Source organism: Bombyx mori, chromosome 20 (genome assembly GCF_030269925.1).
Source record: "Bombyx mori chromosome 20, ASM3026992v2".
In the NCBI taxonomy this organism is placed as follows: domain Eukaryota; kingdom Metazoa; phylum Arthropoda; class Insecta; order Lepidoptera; family Bombycidae; genus Bombyx; species Bombyx mori.
In genome coordinates this window covers 8,940,505-8,956,584 of record NC_085126.1, presented here as the reverse complement: position 1 = coordinate 8,956,584, position 16,080 = coordinate 8,940,505, and the positions used below count along the sequence as shown (strand labels likewise).

General features: G+C 39.2%; 1 protein-coding gene across 4 annotated transcripts in view; it reads left to right on the top strand.

Annotated features, from left to right (window-relative positions):
• LOC134200786 (E3 ubiquitin-protein ligase MARCHF4-like) overlaps window positions 1-16,080 on the top strand; it is a 46,741-nt gene that overhangs the window by 14,662 nt on the left and 15,999 nt on the right. For all 4 annotated transcript variants that reach the window (XM_062674406.1, XM_062674405.1, XM_062674404.1 and 1 more), the window contains exon 2: window positions 7,440-7,589. The gene's annotated coding sequence lies outside the window, so the exon portion shown is untranslated. The remainder of the gene's footprint in view (window positions 1-7,439; window positions 7,590-16,080) is intronic.

The window sequence follows — 16,080 nt, the reverse complement described above, 5'->3', positions numbered from 1 at the left end:
ACATATTGTTACGTCGGTAAGAGTAACGCAGATGGCGTTACTCTTACCGACTTACTTAACAATATGTTTAATTCATATACAAAGAGGTTATTCTATAAATATATGTAAAAAAGGTTTATTTTACATATCTATAATTCAGATCCAGTAAATCATTAAGCACGTCACAATATTCTCTCCTTGTAAGTAGTGTAGTTAATGAATTCTATTTAAATGGAACGAATGTTGCTTGGGATCACTGAACTTTGTTTTTAGGATATCGCTTAGCCCGATTTAACGTTTCTCGTTTTTATATATACTCTTAATTGCTTTAGATATAGGCGTCTAGACAAAAAAAATATATATACAGATGTATAAGCGAGCTCACGGTCGAAGATCATTAGAGAAACGGTTTGACTAGTTCGCGACAGAAATAGGCAGGATGGAGGATGTGGATTTACAATAAACCTCACCACGTACCCTACCAATCTGTGAATGCCGGTTTGCCATCGCAGTGCGCTGGTATAATATTTAGAACGCTATCGTCCGTTTCCAACGCGACAGCACAAGCCTATCTCTTCTCGTTTGAAGAGATGCGCTTGTGCCTTTTTTAGGGGAAATAATTGTTGTGTTGTCGAGACAAATGGATGAATGGTAGCTACTCGTGCGGGATCACTCTGTTGTGGCGTTTCAGAACTCAGGAGCACATACTACGTGACATACGTGTACATCAATATATGTATTTAAATGGATTTGTATATTTATAGATGTTCTTTATAGAACTGGTTGGACTGATTTCAATGAAATTTTCGGGAAATCTTCACACTGGCCTAATGTATTTTTATTTTTTATTTTTATTGCTTAGGTTGGCGGACGAGCTCACGGTCTACCTGGTGTTAAGCGGTTACCGGAGCCCGTAGACATCTACAACGTAAATGCCGCCACCTACCTTGAAATATAAGTTCTAAGGTCTCAGTATACTTGCAACGGCTGCCCCACCCTTCAAACCGAAACGCATTACTGCTTCACGGCAAAAATAGACAGGGTGATGGTACCTACCGGCGCGGACTCACAAGAGGTCCTACCGCCAGTAAAGTGGCCTAGTGGGTGATGCTGTGTAGTTTGGTAGTGATTGGATCAAAGTCGAAAATCGGCCAGTAAAGTAAAATCAAAATTAAATCTAAGATAGGCCAGGAAAGGACCCCGGTCCTTTGCTTTGACCTGTGAAAAATAAATACAATAAAACCTTGAACAAGCTTCGATCGACCTCGGCAACTAATTTCGAATAAGACTCATTGAATGTCCGAAGTACATAAACATTATAAAATGATATGCAAATCATGTTATTTCGAAATTATTTTTTATTAACAACCAATATATTCTACGAGGTCTTCATTCTTGATTTGGGTCAATAGATAGTGTTGCTGAATCCGTAATTCTTTTAAAGTATTTAAAGAGTAACTCTTTTAGAAGACGAAGAGGTTTTTATTTTTATTGCTTAGAAGCAATAAAAGCTCATCTGGTGTTAAGTGGTAACTGGAGCCCATAGACATCTACAACGTAAATGCGCCACCCACCTTGAAATATGAATTCTAAGGTCTCAGTATAGTTACAACGGCTGCCCCAACCTTCAAACCGAAATACATTACTGATACACGGCCGAAATAGGTACGGTGATGGTATCTACCCGTGCGGACTCACAAGAGGTCCTACCGCCAGTAAAACGACCGAAGAAGACATGGGTGGAGTGTGTTTTATTTTTTTTTTTCAGTACCTATGCTGATAGCCTTGAGGGGCTATTTCAGCTTCGCCCTAACGTTAGTAGGTGAGCTCGCGGGGCTCAACCGGAGAGTTGCTAACACTGACCCTAGCAAGAGCAGTGCTTCGCAGAATCTACCACCGGATCGCGTTGTGAATGACGATATGAGAGAGAGAGGAGTGAGTGTTGAGATGACGGCTGATAGAAGAGAATGGGATAGAAAAATTCGCTGTGCCGACCCCACCTAATGGAATAAGGTGGAGAATAATTGTAAATAGACATGCTTTAACAAAAATTGACTTCAAGTAGAAAAAAAAAGATATTCCAAAACAAATTAATATACAGTAAAAACAATAATTATCGAAATCGGTTGGCGTGATATTGAGTTATTGAGTTATTCATCTATTTGTCGCGCACGTACTTAATGCAAATTTAAGATTTATATGGTTTTCTCATGGATACCATTATCAGAATTGGACTAAATTGAAATGGGACCACACGGAAGGCGTTAGCTTTCTAATAAAAAAAGAATCATCAAAATCGATTCATCCAGTCAAAAGTTATGAGGTAACAAACGTAAAAAAAACCATACAGTTGAATTGAGAACCTCCTCCTTTTTTGAAGTCGATTAAAAAGAAGATGCAAGTTATTCTTTTTAAATATTGTAAAGTGTTTAAAGGAATTACAGAGTAAGGCTCCGAGACTGCTATTCGCATATTTAAAATAAGAAAAAAAAACACACCCAAATTAACAACAGGAAGTTAATTCAGCTCGTAATAATAAAGTCGTAATGACGTTGTCAGAGTTTGATTTAATTGGGCTACAGATAATGTTATTCATCTAAATACATATCGTAAAAGGCTATTTAGATTAAGCGAGATTTTTGCAAGTTTGCAGAAGAGTCATATAAAGTTAAAATATTGGAAAAGATATCATAACAGAAAATAAATATTCTTCAGCTATTTGAATGGAGTAAATTTAATTGAAGTTCAATTAAAAACATCGAACTGTTGATGCTAATCACTACATAGTGTAAAACAAAGTCGCTTTCTCTGTCCCTATATCCCTATGTATGCTTAAATCTTTAAAACTACGCAACGGATTTTGATGCGGCTTATTTTAATAGATAGAGTGATTGAAGAGTAAGGTTTATATGTATAATAACATCCATTAAATAGTGGAGAAATCAATAATAAATTACAGTTTCCGAGGCGAAGCTTGGGTGGGTCGCTAGTACCAAATAAAACGGACCTTAAAATACAAAGATAAATATCGAGTGTTAAGCGAAATGTCATTTAAATCAAATAGCCTTTCACCCCTCGATATTATTATATAGATGCACACACGATCGCACAGCCCGTGTTATCACGTCCTTACGGATCCATCAGATCCAATAACCTTTGCATTAGACGCCTTCAGCTCTAACACTAGGAGCAGGCTTAGGGACCTCGGTAACCGTACTCGTCGAACTCGACAAAGAAGTCGACGTACAACCTAACCCATACATCAGCTCGCTGAGTTTCGCGCCGGATCTTCTCAGCGGGTCGCGATTCCGATCCGGTAGTAGATTCATTCGCGAAGCAGCTACTTTTGAGCTGTTAGGTCTCCTTCGGAGGTGCTTGGGTAGCTGTTAGCAAATCCCACCCCTCCTGGCTGAGCCTTTGCTCGCCCACCTGTCCTGGTGAAACTGGAAAGGCCTCCGGGCAACCAGTAATACTTCAATCATAAAAAAAAGCTCGTGTTATTTCTAACATACGCCGGTGTGATACCATATCGCGAAAACCGTTGCCCACCACTTCGACAATGCGACACGAGCACGACACGAGAACCCTCTCATTGTGGCCGCCGGTAACTACATTCCCGATCCTGCAGACGGAATGAAAAGCAGTCGACGTCGCCCAAAACACGTCATTTCGGATCCTCCCGATCCACTAACGGCGCTTTTAGGTACCTTAAGCACCGGTCACCGTCCTCGTCGAACCCGCCGCTTGCGACGAAGGGCTCGACGAGTAAATTAACCTCCAGACAAAGCCCACTGAGTTTCTCGCCGGATCTTCTCAGTGGATCGCGTTTCCGATCCGGTGGTAGATTCTGCGAAGCACGGCTCTTGCTAGGGTTCGTGTTAGCAACGTCGTCAGGTTTGAGCCCCGTGAGCTCACCTACTAGTTAAGGTTACGCTGAAATAGGCCCTCTCAAGGCTCTCAGCTTAGGTGGAAAAAAAAAACGTTGCCCACATTAAGACATAAAACGGTTGTTACACATTGGCTCCGCGATTGTGTGTCTTGTTAGATAGTTATGTTACGCAGGAAATTACGTTTCGTCTCGCGATTTTCTCAAGGTTTGTCTCAAGGTGGGTGGCGCATTTGCGCCGTAGATGTCTATGGGCTCCAGTAACCACTTAACACCAGGTGGGCTGTGAGCTCGTCCATCTATCTATCTAAGCAATAAAAAAAAAACAAAAAACAAATCGAAGGCAGCGGCTCTCAAATTATGATCTTAAAAATCGTATAAATTTTATTCGCATATAATTCGATGAAGTACCTAGCTATAGAGATTAAAGTGTATATTAATGATATCGCACGTTATGTCCTGACCTCGTGGCGCAGACCTCTGACCGAAGCGACGTGCGTTATTCAACCACCACGGAATGCTTATCAACTGTTTGTTCGAGTCGAACAATAAATACTGTTGAATATTAATATATTAAACTTAACAATGAGGATTGGGAGTCAGCGCGGATATGTTAGGACAACTTTTCTTCGTATTTTTAGCGTATCAGCTTTACTAGCTGGCCCGGCAAACGTTGTTTTGCCATATATAAGATTTCTAGGGAATTTCTAGTGTAGAAAAAAAATAACTTATTGTAAGTGTGTAAGGATTAACAAATTAAAAATAAGGGTTGATCGTAGAGGGTTGAAAATTTAGGGTTGTATGTATTTTTGTATGCTGTATCATAAAAAAAACCAATAATTTCGCCTAAAAAAAAATTTATTTTTTGACCACCCTTAACATTTAGAGGAATGACAAATAGATGTTGTCCGATTCTCCACCCTGGCCGATATGCACGCTAAGATTCACGAAAATCGGTCGAGCCGTTTCGGAGGAGTTCAATCACGCCCACCGTGACACGAGAATTTTATATATTAGATTAGCATCAGCAGTTCGATTTTTTTCAGCTATTTAAATGGACTAAACTTAATTGAGGTTCAATTAAGTTTAGTCCATTTAAATAGCTGAGGAGTTTTTTTTTGTTATGATATTGTTTCCAAATTTTAAACTTTAAATGGCTCTCCTGTAAAGTTTCAAAAATATCGCGTAAACTAAATATCCTTTCACCCCTCGTCAAAGAAGATTACTACTATAAGATACCTATTGTAAGTATTAGGTATAGGGAAAAAAAGAGTTTTAATATTTCGCGGCTCTGCTTTTTCTATATTGCAAGTTGCAACAGCGCCGAAATATCTAGAACTATCTAGAACCCGTTACATTAACCTCAATGTGCTTGTTATTTTTTTTTGTATTGTCCCTGTAGGCAGACGAGCGCATGGCCCACCTGATGGTGAGTGGTTACCGTCGCCCATGAACTTCAGCAATGCCAGGGGCAGAGCCAAGCCGCTGCCTACTGAAAATGAATGAAATTGTTAATGATTATTTAAAACAAAAATTCTCTCTCTCTCTTTAAGCCTTTGTGGTCCTAAGACTAACGTAAGACGTAACTATTTTATATGTACAACACGTGTGGATTCAGGACTTCAAAGGGTTAAAGTAAATAGATGAACAAAGGAATTATTTAATTTATTTTTCGTCCATACAAAGTCATCGAACGGCATTGTCATCAAACAAACATTTCGTCTTTAACTCGTTTCATACTAAATAAATGTTTGTCACGAAAATTTTGTTTTCTAAGACAATGTTGCGTTTGTTTTACCTTGTTTGAAGTTTTTTTTTAAATTAGAATATATCGACGCTTGAAAGGCAAACGTGACTAAGCGACAGTAACTGCTTTGTACATAAATGATAGGCAATAACCATATTCGATGCGCAAAAAATACATATTTCTTTTAGGTCTATTGAAATCATTCCAATCCTACAGCTAGATTCGTTAAAATAGATTTTTTTTCTGGTATTTCAACTTTAAATTAGTCTACTGTAAAGTTCACGCATTGTCGCTTAGTCACGTTTGCCTTTCAAGCGTCGATATACATAATTTTTTTTATTGCTCCAGTAGGCAGAGGGGCTTACGGCCCACCTAGTGGTGAGTGGTTACTGCCGCCCATGGACATCAGCAATGCCAGGGGCATAGTCAAGACGCTGCCTACGGTTTTTTACCTACCGTATTTTTCTGTAGTCTTCCTTTAGGTTACGGTGGGGAATATTTCGAGTAGTTGTGCTTTTTAAAATGCTGAGGGGTTTTTACTTAAACAGAGGAGAATAATCATATGCCATGCTAATCATAAGTGCTCATTGCGAACTCGTAAATTAAAGCACAGATATACAGAAAACGCTGGCCCAAGAGCGTGTCGCAATGTCGTTGTAAAGCAGTAATGCGTTTCGGTTTGAAGGGTGGGGCAGCCGTTGTAACTATACTTGAGACCTTAGAACTTGTATCTCAAGGTGGATGGCGCATTTACGTTGTCGATGTCTATGGGCTCCAGTAACCACTTAACACCTGGTGGGCTGTGAGCTCGTCCACCCATCTAAGCAATAAAAAAAAGACCTGGGTCGACATTCAATTCTATTACATAGCGCTCGAGTTTTTGTTATTTTTTACTGCGTAGGTGGATGTAAAACCTCATAATCCACTTGGTGTACAGTAGTGCGGTAGATTTGCTTCGAGAATGTCAAAATCTCAAAAATATCTCAATAACCAGAACGCGTGTTTCCAAAGCACCACTAGTAAATGCCTATTGGCGATCGAAATACACTGATATCATACTTAGAGGCTTGCCCTGAGGAGTTGAAGAAAATATGTCTTAGTTAAACTGGTATTGGGCGTGAACGAATCTGTCTTATTTTTTCAAAAAGTAACTATAGATAGATGGTTTTATAGTCCCACAATACCTTACGAGAAATAAAAATCATTTCATTTCACCCGAACATGGATGGAAGCGTTCTCTGAGTACTATATCAGCACATTGCCATGGTTATACGGAGTTCACTGATGATAGGGCTCAATCCACAGACACACCCACTGAGTTTCTCGCCGGATCTTCTCAGTGGGTCGCGCTTCCGATCCGGTGGTAGATTCTGCGAAGCAGTGCTCTTGCTAGGGCCAGTGTTAGCAACACTCCGGTTTGAGCCCCGTGTGCTCACCTATAGGTTAGGACGAAGCTGAAATAGCCTCTCAAGGCTATCAGTATAGGTAGGAAAAATAAAAGATGATAGGGCGTATAGTGATGCATGCGCAGGCTTCAGTGCCATGTATCAAACACACCTTTCTAGTTGAATAGATGGGTAGCCCTTATACTAAATAATTCAACTTTGACCTCAAGTCTTAAGATGGGTGAGACACTCTTGACGTTAATGAGATTCGGTATCTGCTCGATACCAGATGGGACGTGGGCTAATGTACGTTACTAGCGCAATAAAAATACGGTTTTAATATTTAAAAAAAAACAGATATTTTTTTAAAGCGCACCGCAATGACCGCAGGGCATAATAACATCGATTCAACTACATTGTGTATTTTTCTTTTGTCGTACAGGTGTTTCACCTTCGCAACATCCGCTGGGAGAGTCCAAGGTTCCTGTCCAAATCGTTCCTGGCCTTCGTTACCTTCAACCTCATCAACTACTCGTTGTTGGCAGCCGAGGTCCTTACAACGAACATCGCTGATACTTCTGCCGAGAAGAGGGTACGTATCTCTTGAATTATTGGGATGTTGATAAACTTTTTTTAGGGTTATTAGCAAGTGATACTTTACTGGTGGTAGGACCTCTTGTGAGTCCGCATGTGAGTGGCTGGTGACCCGTGTGATGCGACACTAAAGTCACTTTTTTATTTATTGCTTAGATGAGTGGACGAGCTCACAGCCCACCTGGTGTTAAGTGGTTACTGGAGCCCATAGACATCTACAACGTAAATGCGCCACCCATCTTGAGATATAAGTTCTAAGGTCTCAGTATAGTTACAACGGCTGCCCCACCCTTCAAACCGAAATGCATTACTGATTCACGGCAGAAATATTCAGGGTGGTTGTACCTATCCGTGCGGACTCACAAGAGGTCACCAGTCAACCAACGCAAATTATAATTTTGCGGCTTTGATTTTTATTACACGATGTTATTCCTTCACCGTGGAAGTCAATCATGAACATTTGATAAGTACGTATTTCATTAGATAAATAGGTATCCGCCTGCGGGATTCGAACACATGCATTCGCATCTAGCGATGCACCGGACGTCTTATCCTTTGGGCCACGACGACTTCGACGACTTGGTGCAGTTGCCAGATATAGACAGTGATACCAGCCGGATAATCTTGCAACTCAGGCCTCATCGACATTACAAAGTAAATGCTGCCGCGGCCATATTAGAGTCTCAATTGTATTGTATAACGGATGTCCTAATCTTCCAGTAACAGGCAGGACAATGGTACCTATCCTTGCGTAGCTGCTAGTACCGGTGGTATTTTAAGCCATTACCCATTACCGTAGTTACCGGTACTGGCAACTTATCTGTAGTACCAAGAACATTACCTCAGTCACCGTCTCTATTCTCTCTTCATATATGATTTTTGAAGGATCCTTGTCTTCACAATCGTGACATTAATAAGTTGCAGGCACTTGTAGATCTTACAGATAAGGGTTGCAATGTTATTTATAAACACAATTGTATTATACAATGACAACAGTTATTATAACAATGAGCAGTTTGTATGCTTTTTAGTGCTTACCAAGTTACAAAGTAACGTATCTATTTCCACGAAGATGTTGTATTTTTCTTTGTATGTGGTGTTTTTTGATGAATCGAGTCTTTACACGTGGTATAAAAATAACATTAACTTTTCGATTTATTTTGTAAAATATGTTTACATCAGTCCATATTTAGGGTTAAATTAACTTCGCACTTTTATGTACTTTTAGTTCTTATATACATACGCCGTACATAGATCCTAGATAGGCTAGAGTACTAAGCTTTCGTTAATTTTGTGAATAGAAATGAATTTGTGAAAATTATAATTTGCGTAATTACTGGTGATAGGACCTCTTGTGAGTCCGCACGGGTAGGTACCACCCCGCCTATTTCTGTCGTGAAGTAGTAATGCGTTTCGGTTTGAAGGGTCGGGCAGCCGTTGTAACTATACTTGAGACCTTAGAACTTATATCTCAAGGTGGGTGGCGCATTTACGTCGTAGTTGTCTATAGGCTCCAGTAACCACTTAACACCAGGTTGGCTGAGCTCGTCCACCCATCTACGCAATAAAAAAAAAACAAAAAAAATTGCTCCGGGTATCATGACAGTGCCGACCGGCTTCAAAATATTCTTCGCACACGAATAATAGAAGAGTCTATTGCGATGCACAGTTGCGGTTTGCGGTCTGTCGGCGATTTCGAAATTGTACCAATAAACTTAGATTATATCGTTAGATTATTCTTAGACCCGAGTATATCAATGATAATCTTTTGCTAATCATAAGGGCATAGGATTTGTTATACGAACCAATCATTCGTGGTGAATCCATCATCCTAAGTGCATCAGTCTTTGTACCAATATGATTGAAACTTCGATGCTGTTTCTACGTCTCAAGATGGTATCAGTGTGTTACGGTAATTCCTAACACCAGATCGCTGACGAAAATTATTAGAAATATCCAAATGCTGTATCTGATTCTATTTCATTCCATTCCTTTCATATTTTGACGTGACAACGTCTTATAATTCAATAGAGCCGGCTGCACGCACGAAAAAACATGACTCATTGAGGCGTTCCATTTAAGGCTTGAAGTGCAAGTGAGAGCGCGCAACGAGCGACAAAGAGCCACAATCAGCCTCCACGTTCGGCGACATCTGTCTCCCTCCTACTTGAGTGAGCGATGCACCCGCGTGGACAGCTGCTATACAATAATACATTGACATGTTTTCGTCAAGTATGAAGTTCAGTGAAAAGTGAATGTGGTGTCAATTGTTTATAGCAACGATAATTGCGATAATTGAAAAATGAAACCATTCCATCAGTATTTTCTTATGACGTTGTCACATTCAACTATCGTCAGTAAACTGACTATACAGGCAACCGATTTTTTAGTTATATTTAAATTCACTGCGGATACATAATATATTCACATCACCAGTTTTTTTTTAAATTATAGTTTATCCAAATTTAAATTCATCGACCTTCTGGTAACGTGTATTTCATCTCTTCACAACACGTGTTCAAACCACGCACACGTCCCACCTCTAATTTTGGCAATCATGTAGTCGATTTTGACACTTCTTTTAATATACTCCTCACTGTATGTATTCGCCTAACATTACTTTTTACTGGTGGTAGGACCTCTTGTGAGTCCGCACCGGTAGGTAACACCACCCCGCCTATTTCTGCCGTGAAGCAGTAATGCGTTTCGGTTTGAAGGGGTGGGGCAGCCGTTGTAACTATACTGAGACCTTAGAACTTATATCTCAAGGTGTGTGGCGCATTTGCGTTGTAGATGTCTATGGGTTCCAGTAACCACTTAACACCAGGTGGGCTGTGGGCTCGTCCACACATCTAGGCAATAAAAAAAACCCCTTAAACTTTAGGTACAATCCTATCTGCGAAAAGTGGAACATATTCAGTTGTGTGCACCAAATATATAGCAATACTAGTTGATATTGTAGCCTAAATTGAGATCACCAGCTGCCACAGATTACCTTATCGCAATGACCATACAAAGACTCCAAAATTCTTATCACTTAAGTAAAGTAAACATTAACCAATATTGTTTTGAGCAACTTTATACTTTGTCTGGGTGTATACATTTCACGTCGATGAGAGTAAAGTGGCAAGTGGAATTATACAAAATATTTTCTTATCCAAATACAGGGTATATCAGGCCACAGGGTATCACTATCAAGCCAAAAGCTGTAGATAATGTTCCATTAGAATAGTCGTTTAGGGATAAAGAGTACTTGAACACAACGAACAAGGTATTCTTCTGCCAACTTTCGAATTATGTTTTACGCAAGGTGCCGTAATCTTCTATCTTCTTCTTCTATATATATAAAAATGAATTGCTGTTCGTTAGTCTCGCTAAAACTCGAGAACGGCTGGACCGATTTGGCTAATTTTGGTCTGGAATTATTTGTGGAAGTCCAGAGAAGGTTTAAAAGGTAGATAAATATGAAAATGCTCAGAATTAAATAAAAATAACAATTTTGTTTTTCCTTTGATGTGTCCCCCGTCGGACGGATTCATTTTTTTTGTTTTAAATTTATTTTATACAAAAGTATAGGTGTTTTATGTTTTATATCGATTGAAGCACTACAAAGTCTGCCGGGTGAGCTAGTATGCAATAAAAAATAAGACTGGCCACATATCAAAAGATCCAATCTGTATCGGAAGTAAAGTTATGAATATTGGTTGTTCGAACTGATTGCGCACTTAGAGTACGTTTTTCTCCGCCAAATAAGCCCTGTACCTGTGATATCATCACCCTCTTTGGCGTGCTATCAACAAACTTTGTCTCCTAGGTCGAGGTCACTTGAGTAATCTTGAATAACTTTTATCTCACAAAGGTAAATCATAAGCCAATGCAATGCACGAAAAAGGAAAACACTAATCAAAAATTTATTTTTATTGCTTAGATGGGTGGACTAGCTCACAGCCCACCTGATGTTAAGTGGTTACAGGAGCCCATAGGCATCTACAACGTAAATGCGCCACCCACCTTGAGATATAAGTTCTCAGATCTCAGTATAGTTTCAGCGGCTACCCCACCCTTCAAACCGAAACGCATTACTGCTTCACGGCAGAAATAGGCGGGGTGGTGGTACCTATCCGTGCGGACTCATAAGAAGTCCATCAGTAATAACGCAAATTATAATTTGCGGGTTTTTGATTTTTATTACACGGATTTACAAAAAAATATAAAAATCTCGATAACAACTTTAGGCAAACGGAAGTTATATGTAAACGCATCAAACATGATACTGCCAGCCTAATCAAGAGGGTTCTCTGAACTTGAAAAAGGTCACGTGATGTCAGCTGTTTGAAGCACAGTTTTTTTTCCTACATAAGCTGATGGTAAAGAGATCATATCAGCGTCACCAGGCTAGTGGGTGAGCTCACGGGGCTCAAACCTGATGACGTTGCTAACACTGACCCTAGCAAGAGCAGTGCTTCGCAGAATCTACCACCGGATCGGAAACGCGACCCACTGAGAACTCAGTGGGCTGTGTCTATGGGTTAATTCGCTCGTCGAGCCCTTCGTCGCAAGCGACGTCTTCGACGAGGAGGGTGACCGGTGCTTGTGGTGCCTAAAAGTACCGTTAATGGATCAGGAGGATCCGTAACGACGTGCTTTGGGCGACGTCGACGGTTTACCATTCGTAGCATGAGCCGTGCTTCGCAGAATCTACGGCCGGATCGGAAACGCGACCCACTGGGAAGATCTGGCGAGAAACTCCGTGGGCTGTGTCTGTGGGTTAATTCGCTCGTCGAGCCCTTCGTCGCAAGCGACGGGTTCGACGAGAACGATGACCGGTGTGAAACGACACGCGCACACACACTGAGTCGCACGAGTTATTGATGCGTTATTTATTTCATTAGTTGAAATGTAACTCTGATCGGAATAAATAGTGTACCTACCTGCTTGTGTCAAAAAATGATAGTTTAAAAAAACAAAAAAAATATGCTTTTCAGGATATTATCAAAATAACCCGTCTTCTCGTATCTGTTTCGATATTCGTTTCTGCTCTTCGGCGATAGATGGCGTTACTCTTACCGGTGTAACAGTAATATTTATACAGCAATTATTTGTTAAAGATTAAATCCTCTATGCATTCATGAATTCCACTCGGGTACCGATAATTTCTGTAGGATTTCTGGATACTTTATCGCAATAACTTTGTCGTTCAAATTATGTATTTGTGTTCTAAATACGCCAATACTATTATGCCATATATGCAACGTAGTTCCATTAACAGTAGTTAATGGATGAACGTGTCACACATTCATAAATGTTGTTTACTTGACGATGTAAGCGAATAACTTAGTACCGAATGCTAATTAATTTACTGGGCACAAATGTTGCATCGGTATAACCTAATTATTGGTTTGAGAAATTCTTGTATACCGATATATTATTGTCGAAGATACGATCTGTTAGTAGTGAGAAGGCCGAACTCCTTTTAAAAAAGGATTTATTCGACACTACACAATATTTATAATGAATAACTAATTATAACTAGAGGTCCCGCAGTAGTCGAAATTCGACTATAATTAATTGGAATTGTAAGTTTGTACACTATTATGATTGTATTTTATACTTTTATAAACACAAATTTCGCCAAGACTATACTAAAAAAAATTAACAAAGATAAACAATATTTAATCTATTCTCAATTTGACAACAGACGTCAAGAACAAAAGTTTGACAATAAATAGTATGCATGCGTGTGTGCGTCATGCGTCAAGTACATGGTATGTAGTGTGTGTAATGTTTTCTTTATTGATTTAATGTATCTTTTATGCATTACTTCAAAAAAAATTTAGCATTGTGCACTTCTTCTCTATATTCTCTATAAGTGTGGAAAATTTCATACTCCTCCGTCCGTGCAATTTTCGTAAAAAGGGATACAAAGTTTTTGCTTCACGTATTAATATATAGATATATAGATAAAATAATTTGGAGATAGCGAGGAATATTGGTAAACGTCTCACTTCAATGAATATCTGACCCGAACTGAGCCTGGTAATATGTTCTCATGAAATCACTGTGAGAGGGCTTATGATGAGTAAAGTGTTTGGTAAGCATTAGTCTATACGGGCTAGGGATATAACAGATCGAACTGTTCACCAACGTTAATTGACATCGACAATATCAAGAGCGTGTATTGTAAATTAGCTCCGGTCACCGTTCTCGTCGAACCCGTCGCTTGCGACGAAGGGCTCGACGAGTAAATTAACTCTCAGACACAGCCCACTGAGTTTCTCGGCGGATCTTCTCAGTGGGTCGCGTTTCCGATCCGGTGGTAGATTCTGCGAAGCACGGCTCTTGCTAGGGTTCGTGTTAGCAACGTCATCAGGTTTGAGCCCCGTGAGCTCACCTACTAGTTACGGTTACGCTGGAATAGCCTCTCTAGGCTACCAGCTTAGGTAGAAAAAATAAATAAAAGTAAATTAGCTAAGTCTTGCTTAGCGGGCCCTCCCCTAGCGTTAAACGTTCAACGCTACCTTTGGAAGTCGCATTAGAAGTTTCACTTCACACGTATATACAGGTAACCCTCTTATAACACGGTAGATGCGTTCCTACAAAGTCGCGTGTTGTGCGATACCGCGTTATATGAGACTAGAAGTCAATACAAAAAGGAGAGTAATTTTTCTAAATGAATCAACTATGCCTGTATGTATTTTATTTATTTATTACACTTCATGTAAAATTTACATTGGCGGACTTAATGCCTAAGGCATTCTCTACCAGTCAACCAAAGGTAGTGCAGAGTGAATAGTGGTAGGTGCAATTAAATTTATATTAAGTTACGAATACATACACAAAAAAAAAATTATATACATACATACATACATACATATAATAGTTTATACAGTATTAAAGGAATATATTAATAAATTAAATATTATAATGGAATATATTCATTATTAATAAATTAAATATTATAATGGAATATATTCATTATTAATAAATTAATAATTTCGGTAGGCAGCGGCTTGGTTCTGCCCCTGGCATTCCTGAAGTCCATGGGCGACGGTAACCACTCACCATCAGGTGGGCCGTATGCTTGTCTTTTTTAAATATAAAAAATAAGCGGTAAAACTTCAGTAATTCCCATATATTGTGTGTTCATAGTGCATAATGAAATTTTCTAAATAATTATTTGTTAATATATATTTGTTATAATTATTATTTATTACTTGAGACCTTAGAACTTATATCTCAAGGTGGGTGGCGCATTTACGTTGTGGATGTCTATGGGCTCCAGTAACCACTTAACACCAGGTGGGCTGTGAGCTCGTCCACCCATCTAAGCAATAAAATATATATATTTAAAAACAAAAATATCGTTATAATGTTGTAGAAGTAACGTGCTATAAAAAGGTTTTGGGAATTTTTTATCTGCATGTTACAGTGAAACCGTGCTTTAAATTAAAACACCTTGTTAAAAGAGGTTTACCTGTAATTAGATTAATTCAACATTGAAAAACGTAATTGCAATGTCTGCACCTTGAGTGTGTTGAATTAGGTATATCTGTAAATAAAATTTAAGACAAGAACAATGGGTCGGTGCACGTGAGCTCGTCGAAGTATTTGATATCTGTAATTGTTTAGTGGATTATGATCCTTAAAGGACGGGATCAACACACTGTTTAAATACAGTAATTATGTTTTAATACAACGTCTGATTCATACTATGGATGTTTGCTGATTGGCTGTTACTGGAAACGCTTTTAAGAAATTAATAACTATACCTAGTGTTTTTTATAAGAAGCCCTCATACGAATCTGTTTGTATCATACTTTTATTGGGATAATATGATGGAATTTTAATTTAATGTATTTTGCACATATGAACTGGTGGTAGGACCTCTTGTGAGTCCGCACGGGTAGGTACCACCACCCTGCCTATTTCTGTCGTGAAGCAGTAATGCGTTTCGATTATAAGGGTGTCGCAGCCGTTGTAACTATACTGAGACTTTTTAGAACTTTTATCTCAAGATGGGTGCCGCATTTACGTTGTAAATGTCGATGGGCTCCAGTAACTACTTAACATCAGCTGGGCTGTGAGCTCGTCCACCCATCTAAGCAATAAAAAAAAATACAAACCATCTGAAGTAGACATGTGGAACTACGGCGGAATGGAGTTCACGTCAGAGTCGGATGGTGCGTTGCAAGCATGAACTCCGGAAACTCACATTGGGGATTATAATCAAGAAAATACGGAATTATTTCAAACAATTCCTCAAAGCACGTGCTCAGTGTTTTTCTAAATAATATTATTGTTTACTAGCTGACCCGGCAGACTTCGTAGTGCCTCAATCGATAAATAAAAGACCTAAGCTTTTGTATAAAGTAAACTTAAAACAAACAAAAGGAATCCGTCCGACGGGGGGAACCATCAAAGGAAAAACAAAATTGTTATTTTTGTTTAATTCCGAGCATTTTCATATTTATCTACCTTTTAAACCTTCT